Source organism: Gymnodraco acuticeps, unplaced genomic scaffold (assembly GCF_902827175.1).
Source record: "Gymnodraco acuticeps unplaced genomic scaffold, fGymAcu1.1, whole genome shotgun sequence".
NCBI lineage: Eukaryota > Metazoa > Chordata > Actinopteri > Perciformes > Bathydraconidae > Gymnodraco > Gymnodraco acuticeps.
In genome coordinates, this window is record NW_022990454.1 from 1,545,685 (window position 1) to 1,559,178 (window position 13,494).

The window sequence follows — 13,494 nt, forward strand, 5'->3', positions numbered from 1 at the left end:
GAAGACAGGGGGAGCAGTGCCATGGTCTTTGTCTGTCTTCCAAGACAGTGGGTCTGGCTGCTGTGTAGGTGGGGGTGATGGTGGCTGTGTCGGAGGGAGGGAGGTGTGCTAGGCGAGACTTCTTTGCTGGCTGGGTTGATCGTGATGGCTGTGGTGGAGGCCTTTGTACCGAGGTGTATCTTAATCTTGTGGCAGGCACAGATGGAGGTGGAGGCTGCTGTAGTGATGCTGGTCCTCTGGTCCTTGGTGGTGATGGCTCTGGTGAAGGCCCTTGAGCCACGGTAGATCTTGACCTGGGTGCAGGCACAGATGGAGGTTCTTGCTGCTAGGCGCAGGCAGCTGTGAAATCGGAAATAAATATAGGACAATAATTACTACTAAGTTCATTAAAATATAAAGTTCAAGTGGAATGTTTCTCAAGCACAAATAACAATGCACAACTCAAAATAAAATGGGGAGGTGGGACAGGAGTCTCTCTCTTACAACCTATTTAACTATGTTACACCCACACAATGAAAGTACACTATTACTGTAATATTTATATTTACTTATCTTCAAATGGATCCTTGTTGTTGTTGCTGTATTCTCCAGGTTCTGATGCTCCATCTCCACTGCTGCTAGTGTTACAAGTCCGCTGTGCAGAGCTGGTAATCAGATAATAAGCCTGTTGAACAGGAGAAAAGAATGAAGCCGAGGGAAAGTTGCTGCCGTTTGTGTGGTTGTCCTAGCCAGAATTTATTAAACACGTTAATAAATTCACTTACAAATTATATCCATTCTCTATTTATCTAATCATTCTCTGGTTTGACGCCACATGTATCTCTGCGTTGTGTTGTGTGGTCGAATGAATATGGCTTCCTTCTTGCCAACCAGGTTTATTATCTGTGCAAACAGAATATAAGGAAATGGCTTCACCAGCTTTCTACTTCAATACTTCTCCTCAGTGAGGCCTGAAGCTAACTGAGAATGTAAAAATACATTTAGCCAATCAAAATAACTGTATGTCTAACATATTTCGTTTTCTAATCAAAAATGGACATAAATCTACATGCCATATTATGACTTTCATGAAGGATTAAAGCCTTTTTCATTTACAGTATAATACAGTGATAACAGATAACACACACAACCCGACTATAGCGGGATAAACTATTGTTTTCAGCCAGCGCTCAATACAGCAACTCCAAATGAAGCAGGGCGTCAATGACCAAATGTAAACTGGCACATATGTGCTCCTGTACTTTCCAAATTACACCGGTTGCCTGTCACGTACCATATTGATATTACTGCTCACCATCAGAGCATTAATGGCTTTTTTTCAAATCATATCACGGATTAATTGACCCTCAGTGTTAATCTTTGATTTGTGGATGCATCTGATTGTTGTTCCTGATGTTGTTGTTCCTGATTTATGACTAAAGCTGACTGAGCCTTTTCTTTAAGAGCCTTCTAACAGTCTCCATCATTTAGAACCTCTTTGTGTACATTTTATTTTAAGGGAAGCAATAATAAATAATAAATATGTTGCCGGGTTTCGTCGTGCCTCTCCCAATTTCCCATATATATTTTTCTATACATTTTCTTCGCCTGTGTTTTTATTAAATGTTATTGTTGTTTTGGGCTTTATCTGTGTTTTTTTCTGTAACTTGGTAACCTTGTCAAGAAGTGCTATACAAACGGTTTTAATAAATGTATATGTATGACATGCTGTGCATTTTTAGTGTTTGTTTGGAATCAAAAAATATCCGTGCTGAAATGTCCAGTAAACAACGACTCCATCTCTTCTTTCCATAAAATCCATCAGCCGGGTAATGAATGGAGTCGTCGCTGAGACTGTGAGAGCCCTTTGAGCCTCTGTTCAGTGCCCTTCTGTTCTCTTATCATCTAAACTGTGTTATAATACAGCCAAACAAATTTAGTCTGACAGCAGGTCATAAATGATCTCTGCCAACCAGCAGCCCTTTTCACACATAGGATTTTCAAGCACTGCAAACACACCGATTGCAAAATGTGCCAATGTGTTAAAACGGGCACCAGGCCAATTCTGCAAAGAGGAGTCAGTGATAGCAGAATTTCAGTAATGCATTGCACGTTGTAGAACCATAACGTCATATTCTCTGTTTACCTTGTTAATGATTATTTCCTAACCTTACCAATTACGTGTAAAATATGGCAAGCCGATTTAGCTTTTATTCATTTCTGGAGGATATCAGCAAATTAATTGTTACTAGTAAGAATGTGAATTCTTGATATCAAAAATGCAATTCTTACTAGTAATAATGTTTATTTCTGATATCAAACATTTCATTTTAACTAGTTAGAATGCAAATTCTTGATATCAGAAATGAACTTGTAACTAGGTGTAATGTGTATTTCTGATATCAGAAATGCGATTGTGACGATGGTAACTTCACTGTGGACTGATGGCTTCGGGCCTTGCCTATGTGCACATTTTTATACAATTTATACTATTTATAGATGTAGTGTTTATTGTATTTTATTTTGAAATGTGTTCCCCTTTCCCCATGTCTGTCGCCGTTGATTGTGTGCACCTGGTGCCCTGTGTTGTCTCCTCCCCCCTCACCTGTGTCCTGTTGGGTTGATTGGGTTGTGCATTTAGGCTCTGGGGTTTTTCTGTTCGGGGGAGTGTGTGTGAGATCCTGGTGGCTGCAGGCTGTGCTCAGGAAAACAACAGCAGGATTGAGACTGTGTGTGTCATTGTGTTGATCATTTAATAATTGCCCACACCGGGTTATATTTGGGACATTCTGCCTCTGCCTCCTTACTTGGTCGGGCCGCTCAATTGTCGGCTTCACAGCGATTTTAACTAGTGAGATTTGCATCATTTTTTTTTTTTTATTAATTTCAATGGGAGTTGGAATTTGAACTAGTTCAAATGCCAATTTCTGATACCAGTAATACAATTTGAACTAGTTGAAAATTCTTTTTTGATATCAGGAATACAATTTCAACTAGTCGAAATGCCAATTGTTGATATCAGAAATACAATTTCAACTAGTTCAAGATCCTTTTTTGATATCAGGAATTCAATTGTTACTAGTTATAATTCCATTTTTATTTGTAACTAGTTACAATTGAATTCCTGTAAAGTAATTAACTACACTGAACAAAAATATAAACGCAACACTTTTGTTTTTGCTCCCATTTTTCATGAGATGAACTCAAAGATCTAAAACATTTTCTATATACACAAAATAACTATTTCTCTCAAATATTGTTCAAAAATCTGAAATAACCTGTGATAGTGAGCACTTCTCCTTTGCCGAGATAATCCATCCCACCTCACAGGTGTGGCATATCAATATGCTGATTAGACAGCATGATTATTGCACAGGTGTGCCTTAGGCTGGCCACAATAAAAGGCCACTCTGAAACGTGCAGTTTTGCTTTATTGGGGGGGTCCGAAAACTAGTCAGTTTCTGGTGTGAGGGGTAGGGTGAGGTTGGGGAAGTGCGTGGTGCACAGTGCGTGGTGCACTGGCTCTCGGTAGATAGATGTTTAAAAACATTTTAAAGACCTCCGTAAACATAAACCTTATAAGAACCCTTTTAAAAGCATCATAAAAGCTCAGCGAGGACAAGATCATTTCGAACGAATGGTTAAAAAGTGCAGAGCGGAGCCGGACCAAGGAACGGCGGCAGAGTGTATTAAAAAGCAGATCTCCCCGTCCCAGGAGTGTGTGTGTGTGTGTGTGTGTGTGTGTGTGTGTGTGTGTGTGTGTGTGTGTGTGTGTGTGTGTGTGTGTGTGTGTGTGTGTGTGTGTGTGTGTGTGTGTGTGTGTGTGTGTGTGTGTGTGTGTGTGTGTGTGGTGTGTGTGTGTGTGTGTGTGTGTGTGTGTGTGTGTGTGTGTGTGTGTGTGTGTGTGTGTGTGTGTGTGTGTGTGTGTGTGTGTGTGTGTGTGTGTGTGTGTGTGTGTGTGTGTGTGTGTGTGTGTGTGTGTGTGTGTGTGTGTGTGTGTGTGTGTGTGTGTGTCCCAATGGACTCTATAAAATACCCTAAATGAGAGGGGGATCTAAAATGGCCAATTTAAAAGTGATTCCAGTTCTATTAGTAAAAGCCATGCATAGAAGTGTAAGTGCAGTTAAAAGACAAGTGCAATGGTAAAGATACAAATAATTAAAACAATCTCCCCAGTAATGTTTATTTAAAAAGTAAAGAGAGTGTTCAAATTAACTATAAATAAATAAATAAATAAATAAAAGCACACCGGGTTAGCAAAATCGTATAAAATGAACTGGATGTCACTGAAAAACAAAAACCACTAAAATCAAGGTCGGGTAAGTCTAAAAGATTCCAAAGGGCAGGTGTTTTTTGGCTCTGTTTATTTAAAAAGGGTAGCAGGTAGGTGAAGAGTTCCCCCCTGCGGGTGGTTTGCTGGCCTCCAGGTAATATAATAATTTAAAATAAATATAAATAAACAAATAAAAGCATCCCTCCTCATGTGGCTTTGATCATTATCAGATAAAAACATATACATATATACATTTTAAAATTATAAAACATGTAAGAAGTGATAAAGACATACATATGAACACCATTAAAATAGATAAGATAGTGCTAAAAACAGCCTATGTGCTTCCAATATATAATTGTCCCTATCTTGTATGACTATTTGGCCCCCCTTATCTGCAGGTTTGATGACTATGTGTTGGCTGTTACCTAATGTTTTAATAATTTGTAATTGTTCCTGGCTAATGTTGTGTGTGCTATGTGGAAGGGGGCGCCAATGTGTGAGTGCTAGTAGATTTTTATTAATTAGTTGTGTTATTTCAGGTGTTGATGTTGCCGTGTGTGGTTCCCAGGTGGACGGTCCGATGAACAGAACAGGCTCCCGCCCCCGGCTCCCCAGGAAGTGATCCATGATCTTAATCCGCCTGTGGAAGGCGTGGAGGTCCGCCCTGATCTCCGGTCGGGTGGGGAGTTTGGGTGTTGGAATGAATGATAAACCTTTTTCCAATAGTTCCAGCTGTGCGGCCGTGGGGGAGAAAACGGCAGAGAGGTTGGTTATATTTGAGCGGTGGGGAGTTGTAATGCAATTATGGTCCCCATTCAGTAGTTTAAATGTTGCTTCCAGCACCTGAGTAACATCTCGGCCGTCTGCGGGGTCCAGTGTATGTTGTCACGTGAAGTGACATGGAAGAGTAGTGGGTTTATTTCCGGTATGAAGTTGTATTTGGAGGCTATGGTGTTGTTGAGTGTGGTGAGTGCAGTCTTCTGGTGAAAGGTCAGACTGTTGGAAAAGTTTATGATGGGGATGTAAATGGTGGCGTTTGGAAAGCAGAGAGTACTCTGTTTCCACATGGTGTGCAGTTGTTTAATAGAAGATGAGAGTGCAGTGTCTGAGAGTCCATTATTGAGTCCTACTGATATTATAACTTGTGAGGTGTTGTGCCATGGGGGAAGTTTATTGAGTATCGAAGTTATGTGATGGAATTTAGCACCCGGAAAGCTATCTATCTGAAGGTGGGGGTCTGTAAAGGGGGGGATGCGGGAGAGATTGGAGTCCCCGAAAATAAGGGTCCTCTTCAGCAACTCCAACGACCATACCTGTAGTTTTTTGAAAGTTCTGGGATGTGTGTGAGGTTACGGGCGTGTGGGGGAGCCAGGTGCCGCTGCAGAGACCCCTGTGGAATGGGAGGTGGATGTCTCAGATGTTAGGCTTGAAGTAATGTTGTGAATCGAGTGGCCTGTGTTCGTCATCCATAACATACGCCTGCCCATACCATAACCCCACCACCACCATGGGCCACTCAATTCACAACATTACCCTAACCCTAAACCTACCCCTAACCCTAATCCTACCCCTCACCAGATACTGACTGGATTTCGGACCCCCCCGGACCCCCCCAATAAAGCAAAACTGCACGTTTCAGAGTGGCCTTTTATTGTGGCCAGCCTAAGGCACACCTGTGCAATAATCATGCTGTCTAATAAGCATCTTGATATGCCACACCTGTGAGGTGGGATGGATTATCTCGGCAAAGGAGAAGTGCTCACTATCACTGATTTTTTCAGATTTTTGAACAATATTTGAGAGAAATGGTTATTTTGTGTATATAGAAAATGTTTTAGATCTTTGAGTTCATCTCATGAAAAATGGGAGTGTTGCGTTTATATTTTTGTTCAGTGTAGTAACAATTTAATTACTGATATCAGAAATTGGCATTTGAACTAGTCCAACTCCCATTGAAATGAATGAGAAAAACGATGCAAATCTCACTATTATAATAATACATGAGACTTGTATAGCACTTTTGAAAAACAAAGAAATACAAAAAGAGATTAACAAAACTGAAAATAGGGGGGGGGGGGGTCAGTGGTTGAATGCAGTGTTGAACAGGTGGGTTTTAAATGCTGTGAGGGAGGAAGAATCTCTGATGGATTGGGGTAGTGAGTTCCAGAGGGTGGGTGCAGCAACGGAGAAGACTCTGCCACCCCAGGACTTGAGGTCGGTCCGGGTGGGGGGGGGAACAGGAGGTTGGCGGCAGCAGCAGAGCGGAGGGAGCGAGTGGGAGTGTGTCTGTGGAGGAGGTCAGTCAGGTAGGATGGGGCCAGGTTATGGAGGGCTTTGTATGTCATCAGGAGGATTTTGTACTGAATTCTCTGGGGGATGGGGAGCCGGTGGAGCTTGATGAGGATGGGTGTAATATGTTCACGGATTCGGGTGTGGGTGAGTAGACAGGCGGGGGAGTTCTGGATGTATTGGAGTTTGTTGAGGATTTTTGCAGGTGAACCATAGAGGAGGCTGTTGCAATAGTCCAGACGGGAGGTGATGAAGGTGTGGATGAGGGTTTCTGCAGCAGTGGGGGAGAGGGATGGACGTAGACGGGCGAAGTTTTTGAGGTGGAAGAGGGCTGTCTTGGTGATCTGGTTGATGTATTTTTTGTAGGAGAGGGTTTGGTCAAATATGATGCCTAGGTTCCGGATGTGAGGGAGACTAGTTATCAGAAATACACATTACAACTAGTTACAATTGAATTTCTGATATCAAGAATTTGCGTTCTAACTAGTTAAAATAAAAAATTTGATATCAGAAATAAACATTATTACTAGTAAGAATTGCATTTTTGATAAATAATTCACATTCTTACTAGTAAGAATAAATTGTTTGATATCCTCCAGAAATTAATAAAAGCTAAATCGGCTTGCCATAGTAATAACCCTGACCACGTATTTTGTCCCCAAACCTAACTTAAGTTAGCAGACCCTGTAAGGCAGTGAACGATGAGAGAAAGGCTGTACAAGTAATAACTATCCCAGCTATTCAACCATCTAACAAGCAGTTCAGAAAAAGCTTCTCAGAGTACAGATGCAAGCAAGAGCAGAATATATTGACAAGAAATATATGTGTCGCTAAAACTTTATTTGTTGCTTAATGCAATTGTCAAGGTTTGATAACAGCCTGTCCTCCTACAAAAACGACCATATTGGCCGATTGTTCATGTCCTTATTACGACCCAGAGACACGTTTTTAAAGTGTATGTTGTTGAAACAACATGCTCCCGGCCCGTTCATTGCAAACGCTGCGGAGGGACGTTTATTCACAAATAACCCTATTTGGAAAATAGGTGTATGCAGCTTCCATGTAAAGTTAGCGTGGGTGAAAACAGTTTTTCCGGTCTTGAAGTTTTCATAATAAAACCTAATATATTCCCCTCACTGTCAAATGATTACACAGTGATATCTACATTACTCGTCCACTAAAAAACATCAGTTTATCCTTGTTAATTACACAATATTGATTGGTTTAAATTGTGTACAATGCTTTTGTGTTTTTAAAAATAAGAGTAATCTGCGGCCGCGAGCTGTTATGTGCCATCATGGTGTTATTTTTTTATATATTATAATGAAGCGCGAGCTATGTGCTCGAGTCTTGCTGTCTGTCGGCTCTGCTGCTCCGGCATGAGGGTCTAACTTCAGCAGCTACATTACCTACGGTGTGTTCGTTAACAGTAACTGTGCGGTCCGGAGTCACTGTGGCACAGACTGGATGGCTGGTGAACAGCTGTTAGAACGGGCCGTTCGGGTGTTCAGAGCAGAGCTCCCTGTCAGAGCGGCAGAGCGTGATGTGCACTGAAAAGTGTTTCTGTCGCAATATTATTTAAGGAATCGTTGAGCTAGCTAACTAGCATACATTGTCACTATCTGCTAGCGTTAGCTTTAGCCTTCGTTTTCTATTAGTTTTTTTCATAGGCTATACAGAGGTTGTATAAGTATAGATCTTGTACTAGAGTAAAAGTAGAAGTACTCAGATATTGTACTTGAGTAAAACAGAAGTAGGCCTACTCAGACATTGTAGTGAAAGTAGAAGTACTCAGATCTTGTACTTGAGTAAAAGTAGAAGTACCAGAGTGTAGGAATACTCTGTTTCAGTAAAAGTCCTGCATTCAAAATGTTACTCAAGTGAAAGTATAAAGTATGATCATCAAAATATAGTGAAAGTAGCGACAGTAAAAGTAGTCATTGTGCAGATTGGTCCATTTCAGAATAATATATATGATATGTTTTATAATGATTGATCATTAAAGTGTTCTCAAAGCTGGTAAAGGTGCAGCTAGTTGGAATTACTTTGTATACTGCAGGGTAGCTGGTGGATTTACTCCAGGTGGAACTCAAGTCTGATTTAACACTTGATTATATTTCACATCATTCATCCACATCTGTAAAGTAACTAAAGGGATTAAATACATGTAGTGGAGGAAATGTACACCTTTTACCTCTGAACTGTAGTGTAGTAGAAGAACAAAGTAGGAAAACATTGAAATACTTAAATAAAGTACAACTATCTCAAAATTGTACCCAAGTATAGTACTTGAGTTTATGAACTTAGTTACTTTACACCAATGGCTAAACAGATAGAAAGACTAAGCCTTGAACAGAGGCATGAAGGTCCAGCAAGCCCCGAAGTACCTTGGATCGGACACTGTCCTTCAAACAACGCCTTGAAGAAGTCAAGGCCAACCTAACATCAAGGGTCGTGCTGATCCGCCGCCTCGCAGGAACAACCTGGGGAGCCTGCGCTAAGACGCTGCGAATATCGACCCAAGCCCTGGTCTTCTCTGCCGCGGAATACTGCGCCCCAGCCTGGAGCAGAAGCCCTCACGCAAGTAAGGTTGATGTGGTCATCAACAACGCCCTCAGGATTATAACTGGATGCTTGAAGCCTACCCCTGTGTCCCTCTTGCCAGTCCTTGCGGGAATAGCTCCGGCCGGCCTCCGACGGGAGGCTGCCACCCTCGCCCTAGCCAGGAAAGCCCATAAGCATGACTGGCACATCATGCATAACACGACAACGAGAGCAGCGCCTCTAAGTAGGCTCAAGTCCCGCCTCCCCTTCAACAAGGCAGCACAAGAGATTTTCAATTCCACCTCTGAGGACCTCTTCAGAGATGCATGGTTGGCGGCTGCTTGGAGGCAGGAGTGGGAGCTAGCCGGGCCCTCCCGCATCCATCGCTACATCTGTGACCCAGGAGATGGCGCCATAGGAGGAGTCAACCTACCACGCCGGCAATGGACCACACTAAACCGTCTACGAACTGGGGTCAGTCGCTTCAAAACATCAATGAAGAAGTGGGGCCTGGCAGACAGTTCTGCATGTGAGTGCGGTGACCCTGAACAGACTGCCGAACATATAATAACCACCTGCCCTTTATATAGACCACCCTCGGAAGCCAACCTCTTCGACTTAGGACCAGAGATGCGGGCATGGCTACACGACACCGAGTTGGACCTCTGACGTTACACGAAAGAAGAGGCATGAAAATAAATTTTCAAAATGTTACAGTGCTGCCAAAATTATAAACTGACTGCTACACAATTTAAATATATGCTTTTATATATTTCTATTAGATGTGACTCTTTAGCGTTTCTGTTATTAACACTGCTGCTTTAGTTGTTCTGACTGCTAAAATCCTGTTATTCCTCATTTTAAAGCCGATATTCCGTGGGGTCGGGGTTCGGATCCTTGTCACCTTTTTCATACCTGATGAATTTGCATCCCCGATTAATATACCCACATGACAGCTAAGGTCAGAAGAGCTTTATTTAACAGCTGGTCTTATGTCTGTGACCCCTCCTGTTGTTCATTGATGAGCCTGAAACATGCACTTGTCAAGGTTCAGAGGCACATTTTGCAAATATGGCAGTAGCCATCGATCATCTTAAGATAAGATAATATATACTTTATTGATCCCAAGTTGGGAAATGTTTTTGTTACAGCTGCATACTACTTTGTTCTACTCCACTACAATTCAGAGGTAAACCTGGTATTTTTACTCCACTACACTTATTTGAGTTACTTTGCAGATTCTGATTAATGATGTGAAATATAAACAACCCTTAAATCAGACTTTAGTTACACCTGAGTCAAATTCAGGGAAGGTGATTGTCAAGTGCCAAAATAAACTATGCAATATATTGGACCTTAAGTACTTTGTCAGACTTCATATTTATCTGTGGATAACCCCAATGTTTTTTTCTTATTCAAAAGAAGACCTTAACTTAAAGTAATCTTTAATGTTTAAATAAAGCCTTATTAGTTTGTCTGTTTTGCACATCCTCCTGTTAATATCTTTGGACGTCCTGCACTAAACTGTTTTATTGTAGAGATCACTACAGTATCTTTTTTCTATTCTATATTTCTATCATGCCTTCTACTTTCCCCCAATTTTGTATGGAGGCTACTCTCAATATTTAAATGTATTCATCAAATAAAACGTATTCAACAATTCAATAACGTGCTTTAACCACTAGGCGGTGCGGGTTAAAAAACCAGTGGTGTAGTTAATAAAACACAATATCAAACATAATATGACTATTAACTTTATTGTGAAATTAAAACAGAACTGTAAAGGAAAATACAGTTTCGGTCTCTCGATTTGAAGCTTATGCATTGTACCATGAACCTGTATAGACCTGTAACAGTCAACTGCATGAGGAGTTGGAAAGGTAGTTCAGTAAATAATATCTTTAAAAACTACAAAAAAATCCCTTTATATCAGCTGTGCACCGTTATGGTGTAAATGTAAATCTACCAATTGGATCAAATATAAAAGCCGAATTAGTGTTGATACTGCAAGGACACGTATTGTGTGAAAATAAATGGAAGATGTTGAATTGCTAATATATTTATGATCCACGTCACGTATTCAGTTTTGGCGGTATTTCTTACAGTTTGTCAAAAAGGTCTTCTGATCAGGGCTCTATCAATAAATATCTATGGCAGATATGTAATATTTAATGCAGCCGAACCGTGTATTACAATGCCGTTATGTGATGACTTCCAAAGAGAAAAGCAAGAACACTCGGAATAAAGTATTTTATTTAAAAAAAAAGTTTTTCCGATTTCATATCGCATAAACACCATATCCCAACATGCATTGCGGCTACAACAATCGATGTTTTAGCCTATCAAAACCTCTGAAAAAAGAAAGGTGTCTCTCAGAATCTAAAGAGAAAAACCTATGGGAAAAACAAAAAAGCATTGTACACAATTTAAAGCAATACATGTCGTATAATTAACAAGGATAAACTGATGTTTTTTAGTGGATAAGTACTGCAGATATCACTGTTAAATCATTTGATCATTGGTTTTATTATGAAAATGTCGAGACCGGAAATACTGTTTTCAACCCGTAACTTTACATGGAGGCTGCCGCATACCTCAAATCATCTTCGTAATATCTATCAAACTATAGATCCTACATATCGACTGGACGTGGATTCTAAAAGTACAATATACACTTCTCGCTAGAAATCTAATCAAAAAGTGTTTTAATGGCCAAACTATCCTACAATTTAGGATTTTACAGAGAGGGTTATTTGTTATTTTATTCTGTAACGTTAGCATTCAATGGGAGCACTAGAGGGCGATAACTTTAAAACATAATTATAGGATGTATTAAGCGCTTGAACAAACGACATATTTGGTCGTAATAAGGGCATGAACAATCAGCCCATTTGGTCGTATGAGTTGGAGGACTTGTTGTTTGATAAACCTAACCCTTGAAGTATTATTCTTTAATTTCTGCATGAATTTGGTAAATAAATCTCCTTGTAAAAAATGTTTTACTAGTATAACCTGTGCACTGAAAGTACTGTATATTGTGGTGACCACCTATTTAACAATATAACAATTAAAGATCAGAGACGGGTGGTGTCCTGCATGATGGGGCATACAATCATAATTGACCCATATGGATGGTTTTGGGACGCAATACTAAAATACATATGTTGTCTTTTTTCTTTCAAACAAACCACAGCACAATAGGAGGAAGCTGGGAGAACAGTGAACACACCTTGGAAAACAGAATACTGCTATGATAATGATGAGAGCAGAGGCGGTGAGTTTGTGGTGAGCAGGGAGAATCAGGGGGATCAAGCTAATAAAATCAGTGAACAGGAAGAAATAAGAGGATCAATAGGTGTTGTTTAGGGAAGACGGAGGAGAGTGAGGCAAACAGCACAGAGGTACTGCATGTCTCTACTCTTTGATTCTTTATAATGAGAAGCTTACAGAGATAGGCTAGCAGGTAGGATTAAGCCTTCTCAAGTTTATGACTTACAGTATCAGCACTCAGTCCTGCATCGTGGCTTGAATGTTAAAAACATAATCCTGGAAAGGAAAGTAATCTCATTAAAATACAGTCCAGCACACATTTCAGTCTCATCAGTGGCAGTAGTAAACCCTAGTTGTAAAGGATTACGTTGAAACATACAGCAGTTTGTCAAGTTGTGAAGGCCACCTGTGAGTCTTATCCTCACTGGATCTGTCATATGGTTGTACATTTTAGCTTAAAGCCCTCTCATATATATATATATCTATAAAGCCATATTGCTTTTCCAAAGAATGCTTCCTCTCTCTATCTGCCATCAGAACTCTGTTGTTCCTTCCACAGTTTGATGTCAATCTTCAAATCAATAGTCATGTTTCTTGTGACAAAGATGAGTCCTCTTTTGTTTGCTACGGTAATCTAAGCTGTATGTCATGTGGAGACAAAAAAGGGTGGACCCAAGTGCATGACATAAAATCACTTTAACCAGTTAAGCCCTGAGTCTGTTTTTCAGGCCTCAGGCTCGAAAATTACATTCCCAGAACAATTGACCATATCTTCCCTTCTAAAAGAGGTAAATGAATAATCTTGTTTCTCAAAGTAATGATAAACCTGTGAGTTGGATGTAGAAAAGTCAGACTCAATATAATTTTTTTTATTTTAAAGTAAATTCAGATTGCACATAGTAAAAAAAATTATAGTGTCCGTCCAAAAAAAAACATTACTTATAGTGAAAACCACCCTTGAATGATGGGATAGTAGACTAAAAGCGTTAGGAATCCAAACTATAACATATAAGTACCTTGTATCAAGATTGATGCAAAACAAGTGACATTTCACCTTTTCAGAGAGGTTTAGCAAAAAAAAAACACTTCTGGGGTGATTTGGGTGCATTTTCCATATCTCTGGCCCCCCTCGTTCG